At 37.3% G+C, this 18,291-nt stretch overlaps 1 long non-coding RNA gene across 1 annotated transcript; it reads left to right on the forward strand.

Annotated features, from left to right (window-relative positions):
• Positions 1 to 12,973: 12,973 nt before the first annotated feature.
• LOC107749666 (uncharacterized) lies at positions 12,974 to 13,536 on the forward strand. The gene is made up of 3 exons (XR_001641066.1): positions 12,974 to 13,090; positions 13,186 to 13,284; positions 13,384 to 13,536. It is a non-coding gene; the product is annotated as an uncharacterized LOC107749666 (long non-coding RNA).
• The last annotated feature ends 4,755 nt before the right edge of the window (positions 13,537 to 18,291 follow it).

Genomic DNA, 18,291 nt, shown 5'->3' on the forward strand with positions numbered 1-18,291 from the left:
AGAGCGAAAGATAGAGAGACAGGGAAGGGAGGGGAGAGAGAAACAGAGGAGGAGCGCGGGCGGAGGTGATTAGACTGGGGATGGTGATGACACACTTTCAGTCGCCCATCTGCAGTGCCAGTTGTCCGTGTTGTTGTGTTTGTACTTGCTATGTTCTTCAGCTCAGCTCATCATATGTACTTATAAAATAGCTAATGAAAATTAAACATAGTTTTGTTATTCTGACATATTAGTTACTGTGAATAGAGCACAGCATGTGCAGTCACAGCACACTTCCTATAAGCCTATTAATGCTATAGTGAAGAATGACCTCAGTGTGCTGGATACCTCTCAAGATTCTACTTACGTAACAAAATGGCCTTCCAAAATTTAAAGATATACTGCCTTTTTTATGCATTTTTGATTGTTTTATATTACTGGTTTTATTTGTTAGATTTCTCCAAGGAAACAAAATAGATATATTTTTATCTATTTATTATTTAAGGTATTTACTCTGTGTAGTGTGTATATACATGTATATTCTATGTTGTTTAACAGGGATTCCCTAACCTTTTTTGTTAGCCAAACCAAATCCTTTTGACCTAATATATTTACTTCCTCTTAAATTTTAAGGGAATATTTCAATAGTATAGACACACATTTGCATGTTCACAGTTAATGATGACATGACATGCAGGTAAACAAATAAAAATATTTAAAAATGTAAGTTTTATTTTGATTGTTTTTATTTAAAAATTCATTTAACTTTTTTTTTATTTAATTATTTAGTAGTTTTCTTTCAACTCACAGACTCCCTGCAGTTCCCTCACAAACCCCCAGTTTGGGAAACACTGTTCTATATGGTTAAATATTCTGTATTTATCTAATTATTATTTGTTCTGTTTACATGCGATTGAATGTCACCACAATATCGGAATTACCAGTGGATTTTTCTGAGCCTTGAGTTGGAGAATCATGACAAAAGTAAAGCTCTGCAATTTTTGCAACATTAGTGGAACAAACCAAAATTGTTTTCAAACAGGTTACCTAAAACGCTCACGACACATTTGCTACGTCCCAATTCACATACTATCCGTCCTAAATAGTATTCGAAAATAGAATTAGTATGTCCCAAATCATAGTATGTTTAAAAAGGTATGCCAAAGATTCCCGGATGGTCTACTACTTCCGGTTAGAATTGTAAATGCAGATCGATGCACACTCTAAAACAGGGGTGGGCAAACTTGGCCCTTCCAGGCCACTTTCCTTCAGAGTTTAGCTCTAGCCCTACTCAAACACACCTGAACCAGCTAATCATTGTCTTCAAGACTACTAGAAGGCTACAGGCAGGTGAGTTTTATCAGGGTTGGATCAAATCTCTGCAGGAAAGTGGCCTGGAAGGGCCAAGTTTGTCCATCACTGCTCTAATGGCTAATATTGCCCACAACACATTGTGCGGTGGACGAGGATTCAATTAGAACTACAAACACGCATTAAAAAAGTGATAAAATAAAATACAAACATGGCGGATATACGCGACCAACGGACAGGTAGATAAACGGATTTGAGTGATAAATAATCAATGTCTAACCTGATGAAAAAATATAAATTTAATGTTATCCACGTTATATTTCATCTGCGGCAACACTGTGAACTTTTATAATGATACTTTTGGTCATTAACTTTTAAATGCATCATTATACAAACACACGAGCAGAGTTCTCGGCATGATAGACCCGCGACTGGCAGATCAACGCACCTCTTAATTTCTCTCCAATACGGTAGGAAATCAAATTAAACGAAATGTGGATGATGTTAACTGTGATAAGATGATTGACAGGGCAGTTTAAACAGTGACAGAATGCACGTAACTAAGCAACAGAGCGTCCGTTAAAGACGCACTATGATGAAGTAGTATGTCCCAAAGCTTTCCTACTATTCTTCTACATACTCAAAAGTATGTACTTTTTCTTCACAAAAAGAGTACATACTTTTAGGGCATAGTGTAAGTAGGCGAATTGGGACGCAGCAATTGTTTGGATTTACAGTAAGTCCCGCCTCAAACTCACACCATTGGTTGAAGCAATGCTGCCATGTTGCAATGTCTTCAAAGCACAATAGTTACTTTTAATCAACATGACTTAAAGTTGACTCTGCACATTAAACTGGGATGAGAGAAAGTATTCCAGTATTTTTAAAATAGGCGATTTGTGGAGTTTTTCTCTGGTGCTGAATTGATCACGCTCTGTTGATTGAACTTGTCCTAAATTCTCATGACCCAAATGCGAGTCCACCAGCAGGGCTGGATCAATGCATTCACATGGACATTTAACCAGACTAATCATGTCCAGCATTTTGTATAGGCTAGTTGTTTTACCCAGAGTCAATAAGCATATAAAGGCTTGCAAATATATGTAGGGCCTAAGCAATTCTTAATTACAAATCATTCCACAATTCCGTCAGACTTTAGAACGTCATATCTACTCCCAATGGAACATCTTGGTGGTAGGAGACTCCACAATTTAAATGAATTGACACATTAGTAAATATTGCTATTTGTTAGCAGAGATGTATATGTCCAATCCTCTCGAATATGAAATTATATGCTACATATAAACAGCGGGGGAGCTTGCGATAAAGGCTATTTACACTAAGTAAAAATAGTATTTTTTAGTGATATGCTATTTACACTAAGTGAAAATAGTATTTTTTTAGTGATATGTTATTTACACTAAGTGAAAATAGCATATTTTCTTAGCGATAGATGCTATTACACTAAATGAAAATAGCAGTATTTTTAGTGATGCTATTTACACTAAGTGCAAATAGCTATAGATAGTTAAAATAGGATATTCTGCTAATTACTTATTGCAAATAGTGTCAGTTATCTGCACCTCAGCATTGTAATACATTATAAAACAGTGTGCAATAATAACTTATTGAGTGTAAATTTTAATTTTAATTCAATTTATTAAATGGATGCCACCTTATTGGGAGAAAAGCCCTCCCTACACCTAACCCTACCTGATACTTTATTTTCAACTTTTTGATTATTTCCTTCATTTTTATTAAAAATAAATGCTTTTTTGATGTGATTTGAAATTTGAAAAGGGAGAAAAAAAGTTCGCCAAAAGGCAGATTCGAACCCGGGTCGATCGCGTCAAAAGGAGTATGGCACACGCTTTACCATCTACGTCACTGAATCTGACGATCGATGACCATTTTTGTAATGTTGACTAGCACAATCACACGTTGGTGGGTGGAGTTAGTGTAAATAGCCTCTGCCAACAAGGCGGGCTATTTGCACTTAGTGTAAATAGACTCTCCGATTCTTTTTTTTTTTTATTCCCACCAGTTAAACAGTTGCCCACAGAAAAAAACAGGGGGTGCTGCAGCACCCTCAGCACCCCCACTTCCAGCGCCTATGGGACTCTCATTCAGGCAAACACGCTTTCAGTTGCCAGTCTGTTAAATAAGAGTCGATCAATGTGTCCTCTCTAGACGGTCAGTGAAAATGGGGTTAGATTTATGTAGTCCGACTGTAGGAGTTTGACAGAGTCACAATGATCCAGTGGCACATTGCCCTCTACCTGCACTGAGTGGCAATATGACAAAGGCCTGCGTTTCTTTACTAAGCTGTCAGAGGATACGTGATGCAAGCTGATCTGTCAGTACAGCTTCATATGTACCACTACACAGAGGATCCACATTAACCAATTATTAAGTTAGGGTAAGTTAATTAACCCTTAAATGCATACCTCGGGTCTTTAGCGACCCGGGACATCATTCTCTACCCTCTCCCTCCTTCATTTTTTAAAGTTAAACATCAACTTTCTTAGTATTCCTCAATCTATTCATTATAAACAATATAATAAGAAAAAAATAGTAAAATATAAAAGAATGTCCATTTTCTGATTAATTTTTTGTAAAAAGTGTATAGGGTCGCTAGAGACCCGAGGTATGTAAATGTGTAAGTATTTTTTTCTGCGCAACTATATTTACATATCTGATGACTCAATACGTGCTATACAGCAGGCATAAAACAAACGAATATCATCAGCAAAAATTGAACTGGTTTGAATTTCTTTACTGCAGAGCAATTACTATAGGCAATGAAATATAAATGTCACTGCCATTTGATGCTGGATGTGGTGAATAAGCTGCCAGTGATCAAAATATTGAATATCACGTCATTGAAAACTATCGTTTTGAGAATATGGTTGAGATCGTGAATATGAGGCAGATGCTGAATGTACTGGAAGTGCGCTCTGACGATGACAGCGATGGTAAAATCATCTGCTCAAATTGAACCCTTTCAAGGGTCAAAAGGTAACAACATATGCTTTATTTTTTTCTTCTGTAATTGTTCTTAAAATATCAAGAGAGTTTTTTGCTATTGCAGCAGTTAGAGATCCATCTGTGCTGGATATATAGGTCCGGGTCGCTAAAGACCCGAATATGTAAGAATGATTGGCGAAACATTCATGCATTTAAGGGTTAATTGAAATTCAAATTTTATTATTGAATTTCGTTAGTAGGGATGTGCCAACACAAATATTAATTAATGTACTGCAATTTTATTTCTTACAATACCACATTGAGCTTTAAAATCAAAACAGATACTCGTAATATACATTCTTGGTCTTATTGTGCACAATTCATCAATGCACACTATTGCAAAGAAAAACATTTCTGTCTCCATAAACTTCCATCAAAATGCAATAACTTGGCTGAATAAAAAATTCTACATTTAATACAAAATGCGACCAGCTATACAGTCATACCTAAGACTAATGTACATTTAACATTAAAGGGACAGTTCACCCAAAAATGAAAATTCTGTCATAGTTACTTACCCTCATGTTGTTCCAATAGGATCCATAAGACTTTCAGTCATCTTTGAAACCACTCTATTAAAAGTTCATTCACCCAAAACATTGGCGCTTTAATCCAAATCTTATGAAGAGACACGATCACTTAATAAATATGATAAATAGATTTTATTTAGTCTTTTTTCATAGAAAAATATTGATCAGTGCAGAAACATAGAGTATATCAAACATGGAAAATGGAATCTGAACAGTACACTAATTTCACTGGTTCTTGCGGAAGCTCAAATATTTTTGCATGACACTGGTTCTTGCAAATACGTTTGAACTTCCGTTTACCATATTTGATATGCACTACATATGAGATCTGATCAATGTTTATATGTGAATAAAAACTTAAATTAAATCGGTTCATCATATAAAATGAACATGTCTCTTTGGAAAACTTAAACTGCTCAATTCATATGGATTTCTTTTACAATCTATTTATGAACAGTTTGAAGTGTGAATGTATTCGCGGAATGGGCTTTCAATGGACAGAAATCTCTCAAGTTTCATTAAAAAATATCTTTAGTGTTTCGAAGATGAGCATTTTTATGGGCTTGGAACAACATCAGGGTGAGTAAATGATGCCTGAATTTTCATTTTTTTGGGTGAATGGGTGCATTTAAACAGCAGTGCTTCCATTAATACCAACGGAAGTCCGGCCCATCTCTTTCCTCAGCTGCCCTGCATTCAGTCCCATCACCATAGAGGGGAGCCCCAGGCTCATGCGAACACACTGGCCGTGTCTGCTTGTTCTCAAAGCCTGAAGGCATAAAAAGCAGCCCATCTGACGCAGAAGCACTGATATCAGGCAGGCGAGAGCCTCCAGCAACGCCTGAAGAGGCACTGAGACCAGTAGCGATGTCACTTCCTTGTTTCTTCTCTCTCACTCCACTGCATTTGATTACTAAATCTTAGTCTCAAACAACTCATTATCCCTAACGCTGTTTCTCCCAGCCCTCTCCTCCTTCTCTCTGCCTGTTTTCCTCCCTTGTTCTTATTTTTGCTCCGGGCGTGATTGCGGTCCCTGTTGGATCAGACAAGAAACCCAGAGTGTAATCACACCCAGAGGTCCGTCATGCTAAGAATCCTCACTGTTCATCATACCTCACTCCAATCATCATCAACACCCCCCAATCACCACCTCTTTCGGCTGCCTGGCAACCAGCTCCCATGACAACCACTCCAACAAGGGGTGTATGGGGTGAGTTCCAATGCTTGATGGAAGGAAGAGGCTATGAGAGAAAAGAAGACGGAAATGAAGCGCTATTGCAAACACGTTTTGAATAATTGTTGTTTTGACACTACTTCCTGGCACATGGTGGGGAAAATTCAAAGTTTAACTACTCATAAGTGTGAGGAGAAAGTTAGCATACCTAATGATAATATTTATACAAGGAATCTCTTTGCCAAATGGGAGAGTGGGAGTGTTTTTGAAAAAATTTAGTTTCATTGGCCGAAAGCAGGGTGCCCAATGGCTGATATAATACCCATATGAAGATTATAGCAAATGAGGCCTACACAAAATAGTGAAAAATCCCTCAAAATAGTGGAAATTATTAGAAAACTAGAAAACTGTAGGAAATCTGCATGGGTATTTCTGAGTTTCTTACTCTTTATTTCTTCTGGTTACTAAATAAGGGTGGAGTAGTTTAAAATCAGTATACATTTGCAACCCAATTTGCTTCCATAACGTGACATATCTCGAAGTGAAACAGGACCAAAAAAAAAAATGGCACAACTTTATTCATCAGTGAATGATTGGGTCGTAAAAGGTGGCCATTACAAAAAGAATGGAGCTTGTTAAAACAATGCTTAAATAGCTTTTAAATTTGTTAACATTATTCAACAGCCTGTGTGGCCCAGGTGAAGTCACTGAAAAAGAATGTCATTTCAGAGAAGGAGCAAATCATTACTTCTATTCATTTGTTGTGATTTCAAGTCTTAATCAAAGTTTACACTGCAAAGAAAGATTTTCTGACTCAGTATTTTTGTCTTGCCTTTCAGTGCAAATATCTATGCTTTATGCTTAAAACAAGCACTTGCTGTTTAAAACGTAGAAATATCTAGTTGTTTTACCTTTTGATTCTGAATGAATTTTCTTTTTCTTAGCTTATTATATTCTTGTTTTAAAGGATTAGTCACTTAATTTTAAATAATTTTATGAGAAAACAAGACTTATTATCTTAAGTCATTTTGTTTCACAAGTAAATGTATCTTGATTTACGAGTGTTTAGATATTTGAACTGGAACATTTTTTTCTTTGGGAATATGAGAATCAGTGAAACCCATGAGACCAGGAACAGGCTTTAACTAAATTGTAAAAAAATGTAAAAAAATTATATATATATTGACAAAGCTGTATAGATTTTTGAACTGACAGGAATGGAAGAGAAAGCTAGCACTTCTGTTAAGTGTCCAACAGACATATTTATCAGCCGACAATAAATGTAAAAATGGCTAAATACCATCCAATTAATCAGCCTGTCTAATGTATCAATCTATCAATAGTATAGAGTCAAATGTCAACAGTGCTCAACATGTTAACACTTTGTTTTTCTTCAGTTCTCCCCCACAAAGATTACATTTCCCTGAAAATTTTAATTAAATGCCGCTGGGTGCACAGTTCACAGTACGCTCAAGACCGAAAATAAATAAACCACAGTGGGAAAGCAAGAAAAAGGCTAGTGACTGACAAATGTCAGCACGGAAGGTGATTTTATAGACTAATACTCACATTTATCAGACTGCAGACAAACGGTCCGATGACTCACGCATGTTATATGGAGGTTTCCGTCCACACTGGTAAGAGTGAGTCAGGAATAGTGAGTGGAAAGGAGGACAGGCCCACAGATGGCCCACAGCAGGGCTGGGACATGCCACATGGCTCCTCCTTGACAACTAGTGGCATCCAACACAAGGAGCAGAAGTGGACAACTTTGTTATGCTAATAGGGTGGGACAGCCGCCTGGGGTCATGGGGCAAACTTAGAACGCCACTGCACGAGCGGAACGGGAAAAAAACCCTGATGAACCTATCATCTGTCACGACATGGTGTGTGGAGGCAGGCAGGACGACGAGGACGACAAGGATTCCAATAATGACTTTTAATGTAGACACAACAAGGCAGATTCAGGTAGGTGAGACACACACACACACACACACACACACACTCTGGGTAACATTCACTTCCTGGGCGGAACTGGGATCAGGAGCCCTTCCTGGGCTTAACGAGAAATCAGGAGCCCTTCCAGTGGCAGACAGGTGAGCACAATGAGGGTAATTCACTAATGATTAGTACGGGCTAAACCAACAAAAGGGGAAGAAACCACAATAAACAGTCCACAGGGGCGTTACATCATCACAGACGACCCTGGGTCTTATCAGTGCCTCAAGCAACAATGATTGTAGTAAAGATCATATTATTTTAGGAATGCATGATCTATAGGAAGCATTTTGGTTATGAGCCAATATTACAGACTTTATTAATTTACTGGTATTGGCTAATATTGAATATTTAATTGTGTATGCTAATTTCCCCTATTTTTAGATTTAGATTACATAACACTTACTTAAAGTTCATCTTAATAAACACTAATAACTTAATAATGCTGTTAAATCAAATGTAATGTTTTTCAAATCTCAAAATTAATTTCCATTATTTATACTGTAATACTTTTAATGTTGTGACACCTCAGTTTACTTTTAGCAAATTAATTATTTTAGTTTTATTGTTTTTAATGCATTTAGATAAATAGTATACAATTTTTTATCTTGGCTACTTATAAGTTAAAGAGATAGTTCACTAGAGAATGGCATTCCAGTTTATGATGTAAGCTTTGGTGAGAAGTAAAGACTATAGAAATACAAAGATGGTTCACTCCTATACTTATGAATGGGTGAAACTGCAATGCGCAAATATGACGGAATAGTCCCACCTTCTAAATGAAAGAGCCAAACGCTGACTGGTAAAGTCATTGCATCACTGCAGCGGCCGTTAGAAGCTCCGGTTCCCATAGAAACCTGAAGCTAGACCAGCCAATGCATGAGCAGTCATAAGTGCATTATGACTGCGCATGCACATTGGCTGGTCTAGCCTGAAAAATAAGCTTTTTTACACTATTTCAGCATAAGAAACAACATTCATGGGGCAGTTCATTTCAGATATTGTTGCTGATTTGAAATATGTAATTTATTTGTGAGTTCATAGGGCAGTTTTTGAGAAATGGTGAGAATCGATTCAGAATCGTTGAAGAGAGAATCGCGATGCATTGGAGAATCGATTTTTTTCTCCCACCCCTACAGCCGAGTGAACAGACTTTCCTTGAAAGGGACTTTGGTGAGAAGTGACGAACGCAGAAGTACAGAGGAGAGCAAAACAAAAGACCGTCACGAATTAGAAGTACAAAATGAGCATTTGTAAAGAAAAATGTCAGAGAATTTCGATATAAGCCAAGAGACAGGTTTTTCCGTTGCTGTAAACTAAACTTGGTTCTCGCAAGACTAGGATATTCTCACTGGAGCTTACGCTACGCCTACGTCCTACGTCATCGTAAAGTTTTAAATATGGATATTTTTCTTAATCAAACACATCGATTTGCTTCCGAAGGCCTTTATTAACCCCCCAGAGCCGTGCGGGACACTTTTTATGATGGACGGATGCACTCTTTTGGGCTTCAAAATATTGACCACCATTCACTGCCATTACAAAGCTTGAAAGAGCCAGGACATATTTTAATATAACTCCAACTGTATTCGTCTGAAAGAAGAAAGTAATATACACCTAGAATGACTTGAGGGTGAGTAAATAACATTTTTGGGTGAACTATCCCTTTAATTTTTCAATTAATTTTTAATTTTAACTTAATTTTTAATAAAAATTAATCACAAACACAATAACTGTTAAATGCAATCTTCTTCAAATCTCAATATGAACTTCCATTTTTCATACACAACATTATAATGTTGTGATGCCTGGCTAAATGTACTTTTAGCATTTAAAATAATTAATTTTAGTTTTATTATTTTTGAAGTTATATAGATAAAAATAGTGTAGAATTTATGGCCATTTTTTGCTTAACCTTTCAGTTTATTTTTCATTTAAACTCAACTTTTAATCAAACTTAATCTTTAAACACAATAACGCTGTTAAATGTAATCGTTATCAAATCTCGAAATTACTTAGCCTAGCATTTTTCTTACTGTACATTCTTACTGTTATATAATGTATAATACTGTACATTAAATTGATGCCCAAATGTACGTGTAGCATTTAAAATTATTTATTTTAGTTTTATTATATTATTTATTTAGATTTATTATCAGCCATAACATGAAAATAATTATCGGCATATGTCAGTATTGACTAGAATTTTGTTTCCCTACCTATTTTTGATGACAGCCATGTCCCTTCTTCTAGGTAACTTTTTTCTTTTGTTTTCAAGGACTATTTGAAATACGTCATGACTGACGTCTACATGCTGCAGTTCCATTTTTGAGTGACAGCAAAGGCCGGCGTATGTGCACTTATTTGACCCTGTTGTGATACACAACCGGGGGGAGGGAAAAAAAGTGTTATTTTTAAAGGAACATCAAAAAATGCAAGCCAGTCACTTTGGATTTAGCACGTACTGCTGTTGTCTGCACTGAGGAGTAGAAACCATTATGCTATTAGTCCAAGCTACGAAAACATCTCAAAATAAACCACCTAAATCAAAAATATTCCAGAAATACAACTGAAAAACTGTGGCCTTCAATACTCCAGAATAAGAGGTAACAGATGGCTGTTATTTGTGGACTTGATTGATTGTGCTTTAGTAGTGGCTTAGCTAACTGTAAGTCGCTTTGGATAAAAGCGTCTGCTAAATGCATGATTTATTATTAATTATAACCATTAAATTCTCACTTAAAGTTATATTAATTTTTTTATTTAGTACATTATAATAATGTGATGCCTACATTCACTTGTAGCATTTAAAATGACTGATTGTAGCTTTTGGTATTTTATTTTAATTTACACAAATACCAATACCATATATATATATATATATATATATATATATATATACCATTATACTAATGCAAGCCAGTCACTTTGGATTTAGCACGTACTGCTGTTGTCTGCACTGAGGAGTAGAAACCATTATGCTATTAGTCCAAGCTACGAAAACATCTCAAAATAAACCACCTAAATCAAAAATATTCCAGAAATACAACTGAAAAACTGTGGCCTTCAATACTCCAGAATAAGAGGTAACAGATGGCTGTTATTTGTGGACTTGATTGATTGTGCTTTAGTAGTGGCTTAGCTATAGTGTGCACGCTTTACCCAGAGCATTGGATGACCTTCACTAGGCAGTTACAATGCATTGATTCAAACTAAAAGGCAAGAATAACACAGCAGACAGAATGAAATTAGTGTTCCATGTTAGAAAGAAATGACTGTTATCTCCACCTCTCAACCAGTCAGTGAAAGTAATTTAAGCCATGGAACCTTACCATGAGTGTTTTGTCTGGTTGATAGGAAACAAAATCTTGTGAAAGGAGGCCTCTGACTTAACAATAACTCATTCAAAATGCTTCCTGTAAACTTTCCCCACTTGATATAAAGCATGAATGGAGTTGCTGGTAGCCATTAACTTCCATAGTATGGAAAAAATACTATGGATGTTAATGGCTACCATCAAATGTTTGGTTACGCACATTCTTCAAAATATCTTTTTTTTTTGTAATGTTTTGGACAATAGTATGGCAGTATGGCAGCTGATCATAACAAACTTCTTAATAAATCATTTTTAACCCACAAAAACCTGCTGCTTTACTAAACAAAAATCACCAATTTAACAACCCTTACCAAAAAGAAGTATACTTCAAGTTTATTTTATTAAATATACTGAAGTAAAGTTCAAGTATATTTTTAAGTATACTTTATGTCTCTTTATCTGTGTCTTTTTTTTCTTGACAAGAATTGAATTATTGACAAGAACTGTCTTTATGACCACATCAAACAGGAGAATTTTCAGACGTGCACTCCAACTTCGCCTCAGCGCCAGACGCTAGTCAAATGAGCACGGAAACGGTACAGGTGATGAGGGAGCTTCAGTAGAACAACAGTGAACTGTGGTCAGATGAGATGTTGTCAGGCCATATGTCAGTAAAAACTAATTTTCCTGTCCTGTCAGCCATTATGCTGTGCTCGTAGCAAATGCTCTTCAATCGCATGCACAAATGCGGCGATTCGCGTTGTTTATGATTTCATATTAAAGCACAAAATAAACTACAAACATGCAATGTCGTAGTTATGTCGTCAGTTAAGTCATGAAGTTACCAAAAAGGCGATTAAAGCTGCCTTAAAGGGATAGTTCACCCAAAAATGAAAATTAGCCCATGATTTACTCAGGGCATCCTAGGCGTATCTGACATTCCTCTTTCAGACGAACACAATCGCAGTTATATTTAAAATTGTCCTGGCTCTTCCAAGCTATATAATGGCAGTGAATGGTGCCCCTGTTTGGGTTGTTTTTATCCCAGTGTTTTTTAGAGTGCATATTTGTATGAACCAGAGTATACCGACCAGGAACTCAGCGAGATGGAGGAGGCTGCAGCGGCGGCGGCACAAACTACAGATGTACTTCACGTGGTTTCCCTGTGCTGTAAACAAAACTTGGTTCTCGCGAGACTACACTCTTCTCCCCGGAGCTTACGATGCGGATTCCGCTACACCTACGTCATACGCTCGAACGCCTTGTTGTGAATGTGCCTGCTTGAGCGACTGAAAGCTGGAAATTACAGTTTATACATTTTAAAAAATCTATATTTTTCTTACACTAACGCATCGTTTCGCTTCAGAAGGCCTTTATTAATTGTGATGTTTTTATCAGCTGTTTGGACTCTCATTCTGACGGCACCCATTCACTGCTGAGGATCCATTGGTGAGCAAGTGATGTAATGCTAAATTTCTCCAAATCTGTTCCCATGAAGAAACAAACTCATCTACACCTTGTTTGGCCTGAGGGTGAGTAAATTTTTATTTTTGGGGGAACTATTCCTTTAAACACAGTAAACAATGTGCACATTTATATCAAATGACTCTTGTTTTGTATGTGTGTTTGTAGGCAGAATGCTGCTCCGATCACTTGCATTGCTGTTATCAGGGCACTCTGTGTGACCTGGTACACTCCAAGTGTGTGAACAAGACACACATTTTAGACTGGGTGGAAAAAGTCGCCACAAAGCAGGTAACATGCATACCTGCACAGCCACAAATCCAGATAAGCCTTGAGTAAATATTCAGCATTGAAATAAAACTTTCTCTTTTTGTTTGTGATTTTAGCAAGCAGTAATTTGTCCAGATCAGGAGTCTGAGTGTCCCGATGACACCACCTGCTGCCAGATGCCTGATGGCAGCTGGGGCTGCTGTGCTATGAAAAATGTATAGCACCTGTTTGACCATATTTTTATTCTGGAATGCTGTTACATGTACATGGTAATGTTTACATTTGTCTTTCTTTCTCTTTGTGTGTGTGTTCAGGCCGTGTGCTGTGAAGATAAGAGACACTGCTGTCCTCAGGGAACTAAATGTGACCTCGAGCATTCAAGGTGTGTGTCGGCAACATATGGGCCCTCCCCACTCTGGAGGAAGTTCGCTGCCCGTCACAGGAAACCATCAGAGAGGACCGCAGGTATGATGGTTTCTCAGTTTTACATTTCATTAGCATTAAAGGGATAGTTCACCCAAAAATGAAAATTAGCCCATGATTTACTCACCCTCAAGGCATCCTAGACATTCCTCTTTCAGACTAACACAATCGCAGGTATATTTAAAATTTCAAGCTGTATAATGGCAGTGAATTGTGCCCCTGTTTTTAAAGCCAAAGCCGAAAAACTGCATCCATTCATCATAAAACTACTCCACACGGCTCCGGGGTGTTAATAAAGGCCTTCTGAAGCAAAACGATGCGTTAGTGTGAGCTTACGTTGCGCCTGCCGCTACGCCTACGTCATGCGCTTGAATGTCTTTTCGTGAACGCGCCTGTTTGAGCGACTGGAAGCTGGAGATTACGGTTTATAATTGTTTAAAAATCTATATTTTTCTCACATTAACGCATCTTTTCGCTTCAGAAGGCCTTTATTAAGACCCCGGAGCCGTGTGGAGTAGTTTTATGATGGATGGATGCAGTTTTTTTAGGCTTCAAAAACAGGGGCACCATTCACTGCCATTATAACAGCTTGGAAGAGCAAGGACAATTTTTTATATAACTCCGATTGGATTCGTCTGAAAGAAGAACGTCAGATACGGCTAGGATGCCCTGGGGGTGAGTAAATCATGGGCTAATTTTCATTTTTGGGTGAACTATCCCTTTAAAACTGGGCATGTAAGTATTTGTTATATATGAGTCACATTTAAGAACATGTCTCTGAAATGCAGTGGTTTTCAAAACTGTCCTGGAGCAGCCCAGCACTGTCTCCCTCATCTATAACACCCCATTCAACTTGTCAGCTCATTATAGAGACTTTAAGACTTTGTATACTTGATTGGAAATTTAAATCCATATTCATATTTAAATTATATTCCTGTGGCTCAGTGGTAGAGCATTGCGTTAGCAATGTAAAAGGTTGTGGGTTCGATTCCCAGGGAACACACACATACTGGTAAAAATGTCTAGTCTGAATGTACTGTAAGTCGCTTTGGATAAAAGCGTCTGCTAAATGCATTCGTAGTATAAGCGGAATAATTGACTCCGGGCCGCTGAATTATTAGAAAAATAATGCACACCCGAGATGTAACGGTGCATTATTTTTCTAATAATTCAACGGCCCGTCGTCAATTATTCCTATATTTCAATACCAGAAGTAAAGTAGTAAAGTGTAACCCATAAGTCTCTAGAAGAGACAGACTAAGAAAACTGGAGAAGATATAAAAGGTGTGGCCCAACAAAGACAAGTATCTGAAGAGGCTGGACGGGTGGGCATACAGGGATTGGCCACCGCGTCTCATCTTTCAGTGGGCCCCAGCAAATAATTAGCAGAGGTATGCTGTGCGCCTTTGTCAGCACGTGTGTCTGTCAAACATGAGCGTGTGTCAGGAACAATGGCTGGACGACAAAGGGACACGGGTCGGCCTCCCCGCCACCACCACAATCGTTGTGAATTGCAAGGCACGAGCAACTTGGAACAATAGGGAACGGCACGGGTACTGGGTGGCATCAAGCCGACACAAGGCCCCACCTCAAGGTATCTGGCCAAAAAGCTTCAGCATCAGCATTCTGTCGGACCTTGTTCTGTCAACCTTAAAAATTGTGTTGCAAGCAGTTTTGCGAAAGCACCTGTGCATATGAGTTGTGAACGCATATGGAAGCGGGGTTAATTCAGTGGAAGGGAGGTCACGCCAAAAGAAAGGAACATATAAAGATCCTAACAGCTGGGACAGAACTACAGGGATACAATGGAGTCGGAGTGGGGGAGGGGGAGGGGGAGTGGCAGAAGAGAAATGGGACAGGGGAAAAAAAAGATGGTAGACGGGCCACCTTTCTAGAAGCCTTACAGGGGTCCTTTGTTACGGCAGCTGGTTGCAGGGAGGTCAGACCAGCTGTGCTTCCACTGACACCCTCCCCCCGTCCCGCTCCGCTCCCTGACCAAACACAGCCAGCTGTATAGAGGAGGAGTTAGGGGGTTTCAGCGAGTTTGGGGGAGGGTGTCCACACAGCGTCCAAATTTTAGGACCCTACATGACTCACATCTAAGTGATGCTTTACACTAAATGGCTCTGGACCCTAAAGCATTCAGACTCTAAAGTAGTGGTAGATAGTGACAAGCCAATATATCATTTTGAGATGATTTTTTGAGTGATTATTGATAAAGGTGTTTGATTGGCCAAATAACAAAGGTGGTCATTTCGCCTATATTTTAAGACTTGTCAATGAATAGGGCTTTTTGTCTTTTTTCTTTTGACTATTATATACAATTGTTATTTTAAATTCAGTGTGCATTCCTATCATGAAATTGTGAAATATACATAAATTAAATATATATATATATGAATAAATTACTTTTATCAAGGGTGCATTAAATTAATCATACATATATATGTGTATATATACCAATTACATATCAATATTTTTAAATGCTAAGTGAATATAGGCATGAAAAATGGATGTTCTTCTTAAGTCAGAGTAGATGATGGCAAAAGTACTCTAAATGTAAAAATAGAGCAATGGACAATTAAATACCCAATATTGGATACATATTCAAAATACTAATCATCATTGGCAACAAATCTTTAAAAATCTGTATATAAACTAGGGCTGGGCAATATAGCTAAAAAATGTATCAACGATATAATGTTTCATATCGTTCGGTATCGATAATTATTGACATTTTTTATAACCTTTTTTAAAACAAAAAGCAATAGATTTTTTTGTTTGTTTTAACCACTGTCTTTATAATTAACACAATTTATTGAAACAAACAACAAATATTTTTTGAGACGTGGGCTACACTAACAAAACATTAAAATGCAACAACGTCACTTACATCATCACCGCACCTCACACACCACTGATGACGCTCCCTGATGCACACCTAACATTCAAATGCAAATGTTTATTTTAAATTCGACTAATATTCATTCTTTATTCACAATCTCCTCATCACAGGCAGGCACAGCACTCAATTCAGCATGTGTTCGTGTTTGTGTGTGCTGTCTGCGTCACTCATAGAACGTGCCTATATCGTGCGCTATATCGAACAATTTTCTATCGATATCGAAGAAGGTGTACCGTCGATAAATATCGATACCGTTTTATCACCCAGGCCTAATATAAACCCTTATTGGTGGACAACCAGTCAATCGGAGTCTTACCAAAAACTTCACAAGACACTATTATGAGAGTGACTCTTATGCTATGCATTGCCCCCCTCTAAGACCATCTGCCTTAAATCCATAATGCATGTCACTGTATTATCTAGAAATGTTTCCTTTTTATTTTAGCATTAAAAGCTGTTAAAACAATTTCAAAGTGAAACTATCGATCCCAGTATCTATATGCCAGCAGTCTGCTCGTAAACTCATGGCTCTACTCGTTGCTTGCAAAGGCTGTGCATTTTCAGGAAAGGCTTGGCTCTACTGACATCTCACTTAACCGTTTAGAGTTCGCAGAGGTCTTCTTATGTATATAAGAACTCCATAATGGAAGCTAAAGTGGCCATACACAGAGCAGGAAGACAGTGTAGAGATCCTGTAAAACTGCAGTGAACCTTATTCACCATATTATTCAAAAACAGTTCCAGTAGAGCTCTTATTACACTACATCATGTTTCCAGACTTCTACAATGACAGCCTGCGGGCACCATTTCACAATGGATATATTTGCAAGTGAAGTCTGCACTGTGGATTATGAGTACTTGAGCTTGAGGTACACCCATGATATGAACCAACTGAAAAGACCCTATTAAGAATATTTATATTTTAGACCTTGAATTTGTGGTCTGCCTGTGTCTCTTTGAAAATGTCTTCAGTCAACTGAAATGGTATTTAAGACTCTTCATTTGCAGGCTGCAACGTAAAGGCAATATAAAAAGTATTGTTTCTAAAAATATTTCATAAACAAAAACCATACGAAAGCTCTAGTGAAAGTCAACATCTTAAACTAGCAGGGAAACAGATAGCTTTGCTATAAGACACTGAGTTTCTTGTAGTGCTTCACATATTCTTTCAAGCAGATCCGATTTAAAATCATTCCCACTCATCTTTGCTAGAATCATTATCCTCACTGAAGAACTGGCTCAGCGCTCTGTCAATCATCTGCCTTTCCAAAACTCACAGGTGAGTTGTGTTTCACTGTACAACATGCAAAGCTAATTTTGTAAATTTTGAATACCCTGCTGAAGAAAACAAACCAGCCTAAGCTACAATACTAGACTTATGGATTACATATTCATAGTGCATATGGACCTATATTTAACAAAGAGCTTGTGAATTGTACTTGTTACTTAGATAACAGGCTAACATTATCTTATGTGTAACCTAGCAGTGGTTTAATATATGGCAACCCAGAAAGCTCAAGTTTGTATCCAGTTTGGGGTAAAACGCAACTAATCGGTTTTATTGTATTATTTATTTCTGTTGTCACCCATAAAATGGATATTAGGGCTGCCCATTTAATTGCAATAAAACCGAAACTGTGTTATGGCTCAGTGTGCTTATCAAACTGCAAAGGCTGCAATTATTATTATTATTATTACTATTATTATTATTATTATTATTATTATTATATACTTTTTCTTAAATACTCAATTCTGTTTATTTTACAAGTAGTAATATTTCTTATTTTGTTTAATATTTTTATTTAGTAGTAGCAGTAATACTAATAATATAAAAATTATTATTATTATTATTATATTACTACTACTACTACTACTAATAATAAATAAAGATATT

This window comes from Sinocyclocheilus rhinocerous, unplaced genomic scaffold, assembly GCF_001515625.1.
Source record: "Sinocyclocheilus rhinocerous isolate Xijiao unplaced genomic scaffold, SAMN03320098_v1.1 scaffold1101, whole genome shotgun sequence".
NCBI classification, from domain to species: Eukaryota; Metazoa; Chordata; class Actinopteri; order Cypriniformes; family Cyprinidae; genus Sinocyclocheilus; species Sinocyclocheilus rhinocerous.